Raw genomic sequence first — 15,440 nt, forward strand, 5'->3', positions numbered from 1 at the left:
ATCCTTCTTTGTAGGGCGAGGGCTCCAAGTCCTTCCCTCTAGTCAGAGTGCTTGGCTCAGCCTGGGTTACAAGCTCCACAGGCCCCAGGACCTGTTGTAGCTCTGTCCTCAAAGGGCTTGAACTAAGGGTGCTACATTGCTCCAAGTAGGCACCCCACTTGGCGAGGATGGTGGTCTGTGCCACCCCTGTTTTGGGTCTGGGGTCCACGTATGGACCCACCCCTGGACGGGATATGTTGTTCAAACCAACACCCGTGCCATTCCTGTGATGGCTTCTGTGGCCACTAGGGCTGCATACACAGTGCCCAGCTGTTTCTCTATTAGAGAGTAGCGGACCTCCGCTCCTTTCCATAATTGGGACCAAAATCCCACTGGCAACCGGAGATGCTCCTGCCGTTGCCAGAGGCCCCATCTGTGCCCCTCTTGGGTTACGTGAACATCAAGTTCAAATGGGCGGCCAGGGTTCACTACTTGCAGAGCCTGTGCCTGCTGCACTGCCCTTTTTGTGGCAACAAAGACTTGCTTTATAGCCTCTGTCCAATCCCATGAGGCCCCCTTTTTTTATCATATTGTACAAGGGCCTTGCCATTTGTGCTAAATGGGGTACAAACGCCTGCCAATATCCTAGCAGACCCAAATACGTCTGCAGTTGGGAGACCTTGGTTGGCTGGGGAAAGGCTTGTATCTTATCAATAATTGCCTCAGGTATAATCTTTGTCTTACCCGACCACACAACACCCAAAAATGTGACGGATAAGCCAGGACCTTGGACCTTTTCCTCATTCACTGCCCGGCCATGTGACTTCAGGTGGCGGAGAAGGGAGGGAGTTGCTTGCTCTAAATCAGAAAGAGAATCTGATGTTAATAGAATATCATCGACATAATGAAACAAGGCCACAGAGGATGGGCGATCCAACTGTGCCAAACCCTGGGCCACGAGCCCGTGGCAGATAGTGGGGCTGTGCAAGTATCCTTGCGGAAGGACTCTGCCTCCCATCCCAAGTAAAAGCAAACTGCTCTTGACACTCGGGTGCAATGTCAATGGAGAGAAAAGCATTGGCCAAGTCCACTACATAGTGATATGTCCCCAGGCGGACAGTCAGACGATCCATTAAATCATGTATTGAAGGCACTGCAGCGTGCAAGGGTGGCGTCACCTTATTTAACTCCCTATAGTCCACCGTCATTCGCCAGGTCCCATCTGGCTTCTTGACAGGCCATACTGGGGAGTTAAAGGGACTGTGCGTCGGCCTCACAATATGTGCCTTCTCCAATTCCAATATTGTATGACCAATCTCCTCCTGCCCTCCTGGCAGGCGGCACTGTCGCACTGTAACAACGTGCCAGGGCTGTGGCAACACTTGAGGAGTGTGGTGAGCATGCCTGTGTGTCACCGCTTTCACCACCCGGATCTGGAGACGGAACTCTCCTACCGACATCTGTAAGCTGAGCCCGTGTAGCACGTCCATCCATAGAATATACTCCGGAACGGGGGAGACATAAACCTTGTAGGTACGAGGGGGAAGCCTTCCTATACCCAGTGGTAAGGAAACGGCTTTCACAGTCACAGTCTTTCCCCCGTAGCCATCAATGCAGATTGCTGGTCAGGGAACAGTTCTGGGTTCCCATAAACAAGACTGCGTTCTGCGCCAGTGTCCACTGGGGCCAAAACCCTCTGCACATTAGAAGGGGGACCAATGTATGGACAGTTCCACGTGGGGCCTCCAGTCCCTGCTCGTCCCCTCTGACCGGGTACCTTGGCCCCACCCCTAATCAAGCTGGAAGGAGTTGGCCTCAAGCGGCTGCATGAAATCCAGGAGGGACACGGGTCGCGCTTTCCCAGACTTCTCCTTTAGGCTTCTCTGGAATTGTTGTTCCAGACCCAACTGGAACAAAGTTCCAGCAGGAATGCATTGGGCTTTCGGTCTATTTTCTCCTGATCGACCCCTGCTGCCACAGGATCACGCCACATCCGTGCCCGTGTTACTGTCTGAGGCCCGCGACCTCGCCCCTTTACCTTTGGTTTGGGCTTCCAAGTCTCAACTGTGCGGACCTCCTGTCTTAACTTCCTTCACCTCTGGCTTTTAACATCCCCTAGGATGGCCATGGCAGTTGTAACTTCATGGATCTGTCACCCTACATAAGGTGTAAGAATAGCAACCAAGGATCCAAAAGCACTCGCAGGTGCAGTATCCAAAAGCAGATCTCTCATGCTGGCTTTAAAAAGCTCGTCATCTGGCCCCTGCATGTTAAGGTTAAAAATAGCATGTCTCATACCCATTTCACGGATGATTTGCATAAGTTCCGTATACGACTGCCATTGACTCACAGTGTCTGGCAGCTCGCCAGCCTGTCCCCATACTGTGCGTACCGCAGCAGTGAGCTACTCCATTAGAGAATGGTCGCCCTGGTCGTGGGCCAGCCTATGCAGTTCTGTAACCTTTGTCCCAGGGACGGATGCACTGTCACAAAGGCTAGCTTTTCCATCTCGCCTGGGGAGCAGAGAATGTTGTCTGCTTCCTCATCCCATAAACGTAATAGCCAAGCCGAGACTGGCTCTCCAGGGCTCTGTCTGTACCGCCTCCCCAGCTCCTGCAACTCAGTGGGAGTGTAAGGGGTGTAGGTTGTGAGCTCAGTCACAGCTGTGTTGCCGGCAGCAACGCCCCCGGGGCCCAAAGGTTGCTCATGTTTTACCCTTCGTTTCAAGACTGGCCGGGCTTGGGGGTTGGGAGCTACATTGTCTCCACTCGCTTCCTCCGCCTCTGCCTCAGAGTCTCCACTGTGGGGCCCTTCTTCTAACAGGCGGACCTGAGCTTCCAGCGCTTCCAACCGGGACACCTGGTCCGGCACCTGGGCCATTTCATTAAGTGCATTTTCCGTGTTGAGAGTCAAGGCCGTGAGGAACATCCAGCCCACGTGGCCGGCTGTAGCCTTCTCCTCCTCTGGCAACCGCTCAGCCAGAGCCTGCAAGGCCCTCTCCATGCTGGCCAGAGAGCCGTCCATGTCCTCCCACCCCTCCTTGGGGGTCCAACTCCTGAGAACAGTGGCCACCGGACTCCACACACTGTGTGGGGGCCATACATCCTCCTGCCCAGAGTCAGACTCTATTCCTACCTGCTCGGAATCTTGCTCACCATGCCAGGTGTCTGAATGGGTGGAGGCCTCGGTGTAAGATGTCCACAACCCTTGGAGCTTAAGGCAGCAGCAGATCACCAAAATGAAGGCAACGCCGTCCGCCGCCAAGAGGGTCGTGTGCCATCTGGAGGCTTGAGTCTCCCAGGCGGACCGCGCCTCCCATTCCTGGTGTCGCTCCTCATGGGCCTCCCAAAGTTGGGCTCTCACACGCACAAACTGCTCCACCATGCTTCAGTAGGTTTTGGCCGGCCCCGTACCCTGCTTACGAAACTGAGCTTTTATACGTGTAAACTGCTCCAGTATATTCCGGAGAGTTTCGGCCGACACCACACCCTGCTCGCTACGCCATTGGTCATGCAGGAGACCCTGCTCACTGCGCCATTTGTCGTGCAGGGTGGCCTGCGGGGTCTCTGCTCCCGCTCCCCACATAAGAAGGCAGGATGTGGTGAGGCCAAAAAGGAACACCCACGGAGCCATAGGTAGGGAAGTCACACCACTGTAGTCTCACTGGAGGCTGGATTCACATGACGTGCAAACTGCTGTCCGCTTTGCTGCCAACCGACCGACGACTCTCCTCGACTCCACTCCCCAGCGCAGCCGCGGCAGTTATATTATTGTCAATGGCTCCATGGTTACCACTGATGGCCATCTACTACCCGAGCCAGCACCTTTCCACGTGAAGCCGACAGCCTGGAAACTGCTCTCTGGGGCTCTGTCCCCACACTCTCAGTAGTCAAATCAGAAATGCATGATCACCCTAAGCAGAAGGGAAGCTGTGGAGGTGAACAGGATTTCACAATTGGCTGAGACGAATTAGCAACTTGAGATAACTTCTTTTGAGACCCTATCATTTGACTTAGCAGTCTGAGGCATTTCTTTATCTTTTTATTTTTTCAGATTTTATTTTATTATTTATTTTTATTGAGCTATACTTGACATATAACATTATATTAGTTTCAGGTGTACAACATAATCATTTGATATTTGTATATATTGCAAAATGGTGACCACAATAAGTCTAGTTAACATCTGTCACCATACATAGTTACAGATTTTTTTCTTGTGATGAAAACTTTGAAGATCTACTCTTATAGCAACTTTCAAATATGCAATACAATATTAACTATAGTCACTATCCTGTACATTACTGTAAGATTATAGAAAATATATATTGGTCTCTGCCCTTGGTTCCTGGCACAGAGCTCCTAAAACCAATGTGACTTCCTAAGTGATAAGAACACTAAGAAAATTTCATTCTAATATTGGTCTTTGACCTCTGTTCCTGACACAGAGCTCCTGAACCGTTGTAATTTTCTGGGTGATAGGAGTGTCATTTGTTCTAATGAGGCAACTCTGTGTGGGCTCCTGAATGAGAGCTAGTCATTAGAAAGATCAAGCCATGATCTGCTTGGAATTTTTAGCCACACTCCCCATTCTCTTAAGAAGGGAGAAGGGACGGAAATGGAGTTTAATGATCAGTCATGCTTAGTACATGATGAAGACCCCATAAAATCCCCAGAGTATGGAGTTTGCAGAGCTTCCAGGTAGGTGAACACATCCACACCGACAGGGTGACATGCCTCAACTCCATGGGGATAGAAGCTCCTGTGCTTGGGACCTTCCCAGATCTCATCCTATGAATCTCTTCATCTGGCTGTTCATCTGTATCTTTTATCATATCCTGTTGTAAACTGGTAAACATAAATGTTTCCCTGAGTTCTGTGAGCTGCTCTGTCAAATTAATTGAACCCAAGGAGGGAGTCCTTGGAATCTCTGGTCTATAGCTGGTTGGTCTGAAGCACAGGAGATAACCTGGGTTTGTGACTGGTGGAGAGAGAGAGAGAGAGAGAGAGAGAGGAAAAGAGCAGTCATGTGGGACTGGGTCCTTAACCTGTGGGATCTGATGCTGCAGGCAGATAGTGTCAGAACTAAGGTAAATTTTATGATATCCAGTGTCATGCAGGGCATCATGCGGGGTCTCTGCTCCCGCTCCCCACACAAGAACGCAGGACATGGTGAGGCCAAAAAGGAACACCCACGGAGCCACAGATAGGGGAGTCATACCACTATAGTCTCGCTGGGGGCTGGGTTGGAGACACAGGAAGCAGGACCCACGTGATCTGCAACCAGCCGTCCATTTTTCTGCCAACCAACCTCAATTGCTAGCTGCAATCCGCCCTGCTAACTGCAATCTGTGCTTGCCAGCCACCATCTTCTTGCTAGCCCCCATTTTCTGCTAGCGTAGCCACAGCAGTTATATTAGTGGCCAATGGCTCACTGGTTACAGCTGACGGCCAACTAGCCACAGCTGATGGCCATCCAAGCACAGCTGATGGCCATTTACTACCCGAGTGAGCACCTTTCCACGTGAGGCTGGGAGCCTGGAAACTGCACTCCTGGCTCTGTCCCCACACTCAGCTGCTACTCAGCTGTAGGAGAGAATTGTTTGATGTGAGAGGAAAAAATCCACCCATTTCGTGATCTGAAATGTTTTGTGTGAGTAGTAAAGAACACAGTAGGGAAGAATTGTTCTTTTTTCCCTACATAGGAAGGAGAAAACTGAGTTTTTCCCATTTTAATTATATCCCATACCTTATTTTATAACTGGCAGTCTGTACCTTCTGGCCACCTTCATTGATTTTGCCCATCCCTCCATCCCTCAGACGTTTGTTTTAATTGGTTTGTAAATCATGACAAAAATAATTAATGTTTTTAAACCAATTTTTTTTTTAAAGATTTTATTGGGGAAGAGGAACAGGACATTACTGGGGAACAGTGTGTACTTCCAGGACTTTTTTCCAAGTCAAGTTGTTGTCCTTTCAATTTTAGTTGCAGGGGGCGCAGCCCACCATCCCTTGTGGGATTCAAGGAATTGAACCAACAACCTTGTGATTGAGAGCCCACTGGCCCATGTGGGAATCAAACGGGCAGCCTTTGGAGTTAGGAGCATGGAGCTCCAACCGCCTGAGCCACCGGGCCAGCCCTTTATAAACCAATATGAAGCCAAATAAAGTAGAATGGTAAATTCTTCACTTCTTTTATTTCCCAGGGTTAACTACTATTGAATCCATATCCTTTTATAAAGATAGGTAGACGTAGATATATAACCATATGTGTTGTCACACAGCAGCCTAGCCGTCTGTCCCTTCCAACTGTTCCTTAGGAAAGAGGGTCACGGGGTTGTCTGCCTTAGGGGTTGAGTTAATAAGTCTCTTCTCCTGGTCCCAGTATGCTGGGTCTGCAGTCAAAGACGAGTAAGTTTCCTCTAGGGAGGGACGACTTAAGCCAGACGGGACCCCAGGGACCCCCATGAGTTTGCCCTAAGGCTTAGAGGAATTCCTCCTCCTAAGTTCCCTCACAGGCTGCTGACGCATGTCTCATGTGGCAGGAACCTTGTTGTGCAAGGAACAGTAATTGAGCGAAACCACCTCGCTCCCTGTTTATCTCATGGGAAAATAATGCTGAGACCTGCTCCCCCGGGGCTGGATACACCGCACCATTGGTCATCTGGGAACGGCATGCATAGGTTGCTTTGGAACACAATGATTGGGTATTGGCCATAAGCTGATTGTCTTGATGGTGTTAGAGGTTTGCAGACCCTGCCCAGAATCACGTAATGCCCATTGTAAAAATCAATAAATACCCACGGGGACCCGATTCGAGGCTCCAGTCCCTTGTGACTGCGAGTCCCTTGGTCCTCTGTGGCTTTCTTGCAATATTTGTGTCTGTGTCTTTATTTCTTTAATTATTACTTAGCCCTCGCTGCCTCCCTTGTTGTTCCCACTGCTTGTGTTGTGCAGGTCGCAACACATATGTACATAGACAAACACATGTACATAGACAGAGTTTTCTTTGTTCAAAAATGCAAATCAAACTATATGTATTGTTCTGCAACCTGCTGTCATGCAGGGTGTCACGCGGCAGCTTTCGGAGGTTATGTGTTCCTGCTCCCCACATAAGAACGCAGGATATGGTGAGGCCAAAAAGGGACACCCACGGAGCCATAGGTAGGGGAGTCACACCACTATAGTCTCACTGGAGGCTGGATTCACACGATGTGCGACCTGCTGTCTGCTTTTCTGCCAACCGACCGACTCTCCCTCCCCAGTGCAGCCGTGGCAGTGATATCAATGGCCAATTGGCTAACCGGCTACAGCTGACAGCCATCTACTACCCGAGTCAGCACCCCTCCACGTGAGGCCGAGAGCCTGGAAACTGCTCTCCGGGGCTCTGTCCCCACACTCCACCCCTATAGAGTCTCGCCTCACAATCTATGTGACAAGCGTCTTCTGTGAGGGGCCCTGCGCGAGGAGCCTGGAGGTGAATGCAAGATCCTGAACACAGCCAGGCTCTCTGGACACAGCCAGGGTTTCTCAGGGCACCACCAGTCCTTCTGGGCAGAGCCAGGGCTCTCAGGGTACCACCAGACTTTCTGGGCACAGCCAGTCTTCCTGGGCACAGCCAGTCTTTCTTACATATTCTCCACGGCGGCCGGTCAAGACACAAAAGCAAACATCTGCCAGTCCCACTACATGGTGGCACGTTCCCAAGCAAACAGTCAAGCGGTCCCTTAAATTAGGGATGGAACCCATTCCCCATAGTCCATAGTCATTCACCAGGGCTGTGCGTTAGCCTCTCAGTGTGCCCTCTCTGCAGGGCGAGAGCTCCAAATCCTCCCCAAAGTGGGGGTGAGGGCCTCAGCAAGCACTTCCCAGCCCACAGGGCCGAAACAACCTTCGCTTTCTCTGGCCTATGCTGGTTGGGGAACCTTCCACGTCTTTCCACCCCTCCCCGGGGTCCAGTTTTCCGGCAGCTGCTCCTCCTGGTCTTCCTGAGATTGAGTGTTCATACGCACAAACTGCTCCATGGCCCTTCGGGGAGCTTTGGCCGGCGCCGTACCCTGCTCGCTGCGCCATGTGTCATGCCAGAGACCCTGCTCGCTGCGCCATTTGTCATGCGGGGTATCACACAGGGTCTCAGCTCCTGCTCCCCACATAAGAACGCAGGATACGGTAAGGCCAAAAAGGAGCACCCACGGAGCCATAGGTAGGGGAGTCACACCACTATAGTCTCACTGGAGGCTGGATTCACACGACGTGCAACCTGCTCTCCGCTTTTCTACCAACCGACTGACGACTCTCTTCGACTTGAGTCCCCAATGTAGCCGCAGCAGTTATATTAGTAGCCAATTGGCTAACTGGCTACAGCTGACGGCCATCTACTACCGAGTCAGCACCCCTCCACATGAGGCCGAGAGCCTGGAAACTGCTCTCCGGGGCTGTGTCCACTATACCTGCTTTATCCTTAATACATATCTGGACATATTTCCACGATGTGATTTATTTTGAATGTCATTGTTTATATTAAATTGCATTTTTTCTTTAACTATATTTTAATGTATTGGTATTTAATGTATTGATTTAAAATTTTACATGTATAAGAAAACATTATATGGGGCCAGCCTGGTGGCTCAGGCAGTTGGAGCGTGCTCCTAAGGCCAAAGGCCACTGGTTCAATTCCCACATGGGCCAGTGAGTTGCACCCTCTAAAAAGCTAAGATTGTGAACAATAGCTCTCCCTGGAGCTGGGCTTCCATGAGCAGCTGGAGGTTGGCGTGAGCTGCTGTGTACTACCACGGCCTGCTGTGTGCTGCCGCGGGCTACCGTGTGCCACCATGGGTGGCCGGTGGCCAGCGTGAGCAGCCAGCAGCTGGCGAGAGCTGCAGTGAACTGCTGTGAGCGGCTGACCAATGACTGGCGACTGACTGCCTCAGTCGGGGGGAGCACAAGGCTCATAAAACCAGCATGGGCCAGGGAGCTGTGTCCTACACAACTAGACTGCGAAACAACGGCTTGAACTGGACGGGGGGTAGGAGGAAGAAGGGGGGGGGAAGAAAATATTATATATCTATATGTATGCATAGTTACCAAAAAAATCTGTATACCTACTCCCCTTAAGTAAAGGAACACTATCAGTACCATTAGAGAACTCTATATGTAATCTCTTCCCAACCTCATTTTGTTTCCTGTCCCCAGAGTTTAACTACCATCCTGAATTTTATGTTATGAATTATCATTTATGATATTAAATGATATTCTCTTTTTTAAAATATTTTTTCCCTCTTTCTTCCGCCTCCCCTCCCACTCACTCCAGTTCAAGCCGTTGTTTCTCAGTCTAGCTGTATAGGTCACAGCTCCGTGGCCCATGCTGGTATTATGAGCCTTGCGCTCCCCCTGGCTGAGGTAGTCGGTTGCCAGTCGTTGGTCTGCCACTCACAGCAGCTCACAGCAGCTCTTGCCGGCTATCGGCTGCTCACGATGGCTGCCGGCCACTCACGCTGGCCACCAGCCACTCATGGCAGCACATGGTAGCTCAGAGCCGACCTCCTGCTGCTCACAGCAGCCCAGCTCCAGGGAGAGCCCTTGTTCACAATCTTAGCCGTTGTTCACAATCTTAGCCGTTGTTCACAATCTTAGCTCACTGGCCCATGTGGGAATCCAACTGGTGACCTTGGAGTTAGGAGCAAGGCACTCCACCCACTTGAACCACTGGGCCATCCCCCTATATTCTCTTTTATAAGCTTTTGGGTTGCTGTGAACATTCTTATATGTGATTCCTGGTAGTCATGTACAAGAATTTCTTTCGACTTCTTTCCTGAGGTAGAATTGCTGGGTCATAGAAACATGCATGTTCAAAGTTACTGAATAATAAATACCATAGTGTTTTCTAGAGTAATTGTTCCAATTTACTATACAGTGGTATTTCAGTTTTCGAATGTAATACGTTCCGGAAGACTGTTCGATTCTGAAATGTTGGAAAACATCTGACAGCTAGTCCTCAGGATCTTGCACTCAGCGGAAGCCTCGTGCCATGTTTGACTTCTGAGGCGTGTTTGTCGGAGCCTGCCGACGAGACGAACGGTCCTGAAGTGGGGAGCGAGGATTGAGAAAAAAGAAGACAAGAGACAAAGATGGGATCGGGAGGGCAAGCAGTTCTCATCAGACGGCTGCCCCTGCTTTATTTTACAGCTCTCTTTTATGTGTACAAAGACAGGGAGGTTACATCATAAGACTGAGACAGTAAATGTAAAGTAACCTTGTAGTGTCTAATGTTAGGCCTTGACTGTCCTCCAAGCTTCAGATAAATCCCTGTTCCCAGGACAGATGGCTTCTACTTGTTTCTTTAGTTTAGATAAGTTCCCCTTGGGAATTCTCTATTTGTGCCTCCTGATTAACCAAGTCCCTGCTTAGACTTCTTCTATTCATTTTAACTCTTTATGTATCAGCACTGCATTAGCTCCCCTCAATTCCCCCTTTTTTTATTTTTTGAGATCGCGCCTGGCTTAGGCGGCTGGTACAGACATGTTCATTTACCCGTCATAGGAGACCATTCCTCTAGCAAACAGTTCCTGTCTTAGGTTATGTACATTCTTACCAAATCCTTACCCGTCTTTGGCTACCGATCTCCTTAGGGGTTAGACAGGGGTGTTTGTTTTTTTGGTTTGGCAGCCATACTGAGTTTTATCTTATGGATTTCACCATAAATATCTGTGACTGTCCTTGTCACAGTCTTGAAGATACAGGGGAGGAGGCATATTATCAAGAGGATCACCACAAGGGGAACCAAAAAAGGGGCCATGATTTTAAACATAGAAGAGTATGATGGAAATACATTATGAAAGCTAGAAACAAGTTTGTTAAGCATATCAGCTACATCAGTATTTAACGGGGAAGCTTTTTGTAGAGTCAGGACCTCTTTATGAAATTGAACAAGATCAAGAGTAACATTTTCATGATGCCAAATGCCTAACAAATGTTTCTTAATTTTTTCCCAAGGTGTTTTAGACTGATTGTATTGTTTTGCTGTCACACAGATCCAGGTGTAATCTGCATGACAAGACAATCTTGTCTTTACCTTTAGGGCTTGTACTTCATCACCCATCCAAAACACCATTTCATATAAGGCATCAATCTTGGCATTTAGTTTTTGGTCTATGAGGTCTTGTGTGTCTAAAGCAATGGATACGTTTTTAGATAGTTCATTAACATAAGTAGCAGTTTGTACAGACTGTGATAGAGAAACAGCTGCTGTTACAGAGGAAGCTATGAGCATGATTAGTGCAGTTACACCAGCTATAATAAGTCCTAGTGCTCGAACAGGTCGCGAGAGAGCCGTCTCTAGCTTAACCAACACTTGATATCCCCTATCTGAATACCACTCCCTTGTTATATTGTAAGAGACTGTTAGCATGTGAACTGCTATCTTTAGGTCAGGGTTAACAGCCCCTAGCCTGAAACAACATAATTATAAAATTCCAGGATGTGGGCAGTTGCAGCATGGAGACTAGAAGTCCTGTAGCTTATCCTATACTCCTGGTCTCCTTGTCCTGTAGTAAATCTTATACTCTTTGAAGCTATGTAAGTCCTGTAAGTTTATCTAGTACTCTCAGAAGCTATGGAAAGCCTTGAAAATGCTATATAACCCCTTGGCTTTAAGTGTTTGGGGTCCTTGTTAAAACCCGCTGCGTCGGGCAGAGACTCGGACCCCAGCCGGCTGGAAATAAACCTCGCTGTGTGACTTGCATTATTGTGCGGGTTCTCTGTCTGTCTGAGGGGGACAATTCCGGACCTTAACAATATTAACAGGTAACATTACAAAGGAAGGTTGGTGTAATACCATAACACTTTGGTTTTTGGGGAGCCAAGTGACACAACTACTGATTTTACAATTGTTACAAGTGACATTGAACTGAGAATCTTTTACAACATTAATAATAATACTGCCAATCAACAATACATGTGGGGGCTTAACACAAGCAGTAGTATTTTGTTGTTTAATGGTAAGGTTGCCGCTACTATCTGCGAACGCTGTGGGTTGTAATGCCCCTGCTATTTTCCAAATATGATGTTGAGGATAAGAGCCAGTCCACCATAGCCCTGCTACTACTCCCAAGTGTCCAGGAAATTGGTTTGTCGCATTTCCTCCGGACCAGTCAATAAAGATCTATTAAAACCTGGGACGGGATATCTCCAGGCTTTGATGTAGCAGTCTCTCCACAAAACGGCTTTGTTGCTTGTACGAGTCTCTCTTTCACACGGGTCAATTGTAAGTGGAGGAGTTTCAACGGAACTAACATTCATCCCATCACAAGGAGCCCATAATATGACCTTTTGGTACGTGCCTTCAATGAGTCTGGACCATGTAGGAATGCATCCCGTAGTGTTATTTTTTGTACTCCTGATAAAACATATGGGCAGTCCCTTACCCATGCCGGAATAGTTGTAAGGCACAGAAGTTAAATCTGGGGTGTAGTAGGGGCGAGTAAACAAGGCAGTATCATTGGTTCCGACGAGCACCTCAGGTCCTTCCCACACCGTGGGATGCAGGAGTGGAGGATCAGGGACGTAGGTCCAATATGTGGTTCCATCAGCTGAGCTCAGGATCATTGAAGCTCTGAGCAGGGTCTGTAGCAAAACGCACCAGGCTCTCCGGTAGCCATCGCGCTCCTCCATCACTCTGTGAATAAACACAAACATGCCCTCGTCCCCAAATTAGGACTGGATCTGGCCCGTGCCACTGATTATCTAGTGGATCTTTTTATTGGCCAAATATAGTTCATATAACAGTTAACATTTACTTGAAGTGATTGCCATTTTAAATCTGCCATGACAGAGGGCTTTATTTCCTCCCCCCTGAGAGACTATAATTTCATATGAACAGAAACACTTTACAGTAAAAAATTCATATATTTTTTCCTATTATGAATAAGTCCACCAAAATTGATATAATATTGTTAAATTTTCAACATACCTCATTATTTCTTATCAAACCCATTATTTGCAGGTATTATAAACCAAGACAAATAAAGTTCACTTCCCCCAAACCTTCTACAACTTACTACATACTCTCAAGTTTAGCTTTTACTATCTCCTTTCATGTTTTGGCACAACCAGACATTTTTACTTTAAGACAAAACTACTCTCTTTCCATCTTTTTTTTTTTTTTTCTTTTTCTTTTTCTTTTTTTTTTTTTTTTCCTTACTTATTACCAGTCAACTGCCTTTTCTCTGTCCTCTTGCTTTTTAGGCAACACTAAAACTTTCAACACAATCTTTAAGGTGGTTTTCTTTCAGTAATCCAGAGTATATTGAGTCATTTCATGTGTGTTTAACCATCCTGAAATATTACACTTTAAAAATGGCAATTTTCTTAATTGGCTCAAAAACAATATGGCTTGGTTTTACTTGGTAAAGTTAATATGATTTAAAATATATATATATATATATATATATATATATATATATATATATATATATATATGTTTACACACACACACACACACACCCATTTTTACTCAAGGGAAAAAAAATACTTTAAAGACATGCCAATTTAAAAAGGCATCAAAGTAAAAAAATTAAAGCAAATACAAAAAATAAAAAAGTAAGGTGGAGAGATCCACTGGTACCTTAGAGGGCCCAAGAACGTCATAATATCCCTGTAAACGATCCCTCACCTTTTCCCAAGTTTCTATATCTAAAGTCCCTTCCTCAGGAAACCAAGGACATACTTGTTCTACAAATTCTAAAAATCTAAGCAACTGTGCTTCACTGGTTTTTACTCCTCTAGCTTTTAGCATGCTCTTCAACATATGGGTAAACAGCCGTTTACTGTTTCCCTGTCCCATAATTTATTACTCCCGACTATGGTATCTCACCGCACCCCTTACCTGTTTCGACGCGCGTCTCAATTCCGTGCGGTGTCCTTCACTTTATCCCCAGTATTCAGGTCCCTGTTCGGGCGCCACTTGTCGGAGCCTGCCGACGAGACGAACGGTCCTGAAGTGGGGAGCGAGGATTGAGAAAAAAGAAGACAAGAGACAAAGATGGGATCGGGAGGGCAAGCAGTTCTCATCAGACGGCTGCCCCTGCTTTATTTTACAGTTCTCTGTTATGTGTACAAAGACAGGGAGGTTACATCAGAAGACTGAGACAGCAAATGTAAAGTAACCTTGTAGTGTCTAATGTTAGGCCTCGACTGTCCTCCAAGCTTCAGATAAATCCCTGTTCCCAGGACAGATGGCTTCTACTTGTTTCTTTAGTTTAGATAAGTTCCCCTTGGGAATTCTCTATTTGTGCCTCCTGATTAACCAAGTCCCTGCTTAGACTTCTTCTATTTATTTTAACTCTTTATGTATCAGCACTGCATTAGCTCCCCTCACGTGTTTGAAAACCAAAGCATTTATTTACGGGTTTATGGTGTTTGTAATCCGAAATGTTCGTCAACGGAGACATTCGAAAACTGGGTACTCCTGTATTTTAGAAGGCCATTTTATTAGCATTGAATTACTTTTTAAAGAAAAACAGTACTTGATTCTAACAGTTGTTCATTAGAAAACTTGTTAGCTTATAAAAATGTGATCTATAGAAAACCTTTCAGGAACACTAGTGTTATTTATATTACTTTTTACTCACCAATTATGATTAAGCTTTGCAAAATAATTTACTAATGTTTTTATTATGACTTCGTTATATTGTATTGTATTTGGTTCATGTTTGCTATTTGACATTATTCCAGAAGAACAACAATAAAGCATATTATAATCTGTTTATATTTTATGCCTTGTCTCGAAAGATTACTTCCTGATTGCTACAGGTATCTTGTGACCACCCCTTAACTTCCTCTGGACTTTTTTTTTTTTTTTAAATGTGGTATGTGCTCTAGCTAATTACAGCCATCTCATGCCCACAAGTGTTAATACAGGTATGAATGTGAGGTGAGTACAGGGGCCATGAGTAGCTCACAGATTTTATTCAGTATAAATATATTTGAAATCTATTTAATGTTAAACATCTATGAAATATAAATAATAGCAGAAATGAACTTTACTCTTTCACATTTATTGTACTTGGGTTTCTTTTTCAGTTTAAATACACTTTCAATTACCTTTAATACTTACATACAAATATTTGGTGTTTAACATGCTTTTATTAGACGTGTTTCTAAATTACTACAAAATATAAGCAGGTTCTTGACTAGACTGTTATTTTAGAGCCCCTTAGTTTGCCCGCCCCCATTAATTGTATAATCTTTTACCTCATATTTCAAAACATCAAAATTCTTCCTCTCTATCCTTAATCAGAACCATTTCCGGCATATCTGAGAGAAATTAAACTGGGTGTGCCCCAAAACTGCAATCATTTTCTTAATAATGAAATCCAACAAGATTGAACTTCAAAAGCACATCTGGCCAAGGAGCACCACGACTCTTGTTTCTGGATAGAATTGTGTTTTTGAAGGGTTCTATAG

Source organism: Rhinolophus ferrumequinum, chromosome 7 (genome assembly GCF_004115265.2).
Source record: "Rhinolophus ferrumequinum isolate MPI-CBG mRhiFer1 chromosome 7, mRhiFer1_v1.p, whole genome shotgun sequence".
NCBI lineage: Eukaryota > Metazoa > Chordata > Mammalia > Chiroptera > Rhinolophidae > Rhinolophus > Rhinolophus ferrumequinum.